The following is a 2,043-nucleotide window of genomic DNA, read 5'->3' as shown; positions in this document are numbered from 1 at the left end:
AAGGGCCAGTCGTTCAACATTTACAGCTGTCTGTTTACTATGCTTAATGTTTGTGGTTACCCTGGGCCCCATTAGAATGTAAGTTCCTGGGGCAGGGGTCTGCCCACCTTGCTCTCTGCTGTCACCCTGGCACCTAGGACAGTGCTTGGCAACTAGTAGGCACTCAAAAATATGCCAAGGTTGAGGGTTCGATCCCCAGTCAGGGCACACACAAGAATCAACCAATGAATGCACAAATAAATGGAACAACAAATTGATGTTTCTCTCTCTCTCCCTTCCTCTCTCTAAAAATCAATAAATAAAACATTTAAAGTAAATATTTGTTGAATTAATGAGTGACCCTCGTCCCTAGCAACTGATACTCACAAAGTAGGACCCTCCTGACAAAATCACTCCTCAGCACACCCTGGTCCCTAGCACCATTATGTCAGTTCCCGGAAACATCTGTTCAACCTTAGATCGAACAGTGGCTGTTCCTAGCACCTGGACCCTTGGCCAGGCATTAGACTCTGGATGCCTTAGCAACATGACTCCATCCAAGCAGCACGACCTTTATCATCATCCAAGCCCCATAGCGAGATGCCGGATCAGCTCCAGGTGTCCTGATCCCAGCCCTGGGCGGGGGCGGGGGTGGGGGTGGGGGGCGGGTGACAGAGAAGAAACACTACACTATGGCCTCGGACTCAGGTCCCAGGGATCATCCTCTGTGCGTTCATCCAGCACCTTGCGCACCTGCTGCCGTCTGGGTTGAGAGATGCAGTACCTCCTTACCTTCCCCGTGACCTCCCCAAGGCAACACGACCTGCCCTTGTCCCTGGTTCTAGGCAATGCATTGCAGCAGGGAACTGGGGGACAGGACGTTGGTTTAAAGAAGCACGGGGTTCTGTAAAAGCGGGGGGCGGGGGGAGGACAGTGCGGTGGCGCCGGGTATGCGCAGCGCCTCTAGCCCAGTCCCCGAGCCGTGCACGTCGGCGGCGCAGGGTGCGGGTGATGGGCGAGTGGGGAGCGGGGAGGCTGGAGAGGCGCTGCGGGGCGCGTGGCCTTGTGGGAAACGAAGCCCCTGGCCGCGGACCCGCGGCGCCCGTAGCATGCTGGGAGGTGTAGTCCCGCCAAGGAGAGGGGGGCACCGGAGCAGCAGGGAGAGACAGGGAGCGCGAGTGCGCGGCGATGGCAGCGGAAGCGGCGACTGAGTCCGGCCCCGTAGTTGCTGACCGCGGTCGAAGCCAGACCCGAGCTCCCCGCCCTCCCCCCCACCGGGGCTCCGGGCTGCAGATACGGGCGCCCCACAGGGCCGAGCCGGGGACCGAGGCCGGGGCACCATGCCCGCGAGAGGACGCGGATGAACCGCAATGTCCAGCTGGTCAAGAAGATCGTCCAAGGATGGCGGTGCCGTGAGTACCGGAGGGCCGGCCCGACACGCTGCCCCCGGCAGTGGGCACCCACAGCCCATCTAGACCAGCTGGGGCTCAGCGTCGTCCTTGGAAGATGAACCCTGGCCTCATTCCCTGCTCAGGACCCGCAAACCCAGCCTGGTCCACCCAGGCACGGCCCTGCAACCCCGACCCCCCACCTCCCTGCAGATCCACCCCCAACTCCCCCTTGACCCTTCTCTGAATTTGGCCTCACCTCTTCGCCCAGCCTGGATGCCCGCCTCCCATCCCGCCCACTCCCCCTGGCCCCCCTCATGTTGCAGGTGCAGACACTGCAACTGGAAGAAGCTGCTTTGGCAGAGCACTTCCCTGAGGGGCTCTGGTCTGGGCGCTGACCGAGAACACACACACACACACACACACACACACACACACACACACACTCCCCCCCCCCTCCCCTCCCCTCTGCAGTCAGGCCTCTCCCACCCAGGGTTTCCCAGCCTCTGACACTCCCCAGCACTGCTGGCACTGGGACCTGACTATTCTCAGGGCATTGTGGGGTGGTCGAGCAGCAACTTTGGGCCCGCACCCCCCTGATGTCGGGGCACTTCCCATCCTGACAACATCACCATGTCGCAGGTGGCTCATGTCCGCCAGGGTGGGGGAGGGGACA

This window comes from Myotis lucifugus, unplaced genomic scaffold, assembly GCF_000147115.1.
Source record: "Myotis lucifugus unplaced genomic scaffold, Myoluc2.0 scaffold_383, whole genome shotgun sequence".
NCBI lineage: Eukaryota > Metazoa > Chordata > Mammalia > Chiroptera > Vespertilionidae > Myotis > Myotis lucifugus.
This window is presented reverse-complemented; position numbering follows the sequence as displayed.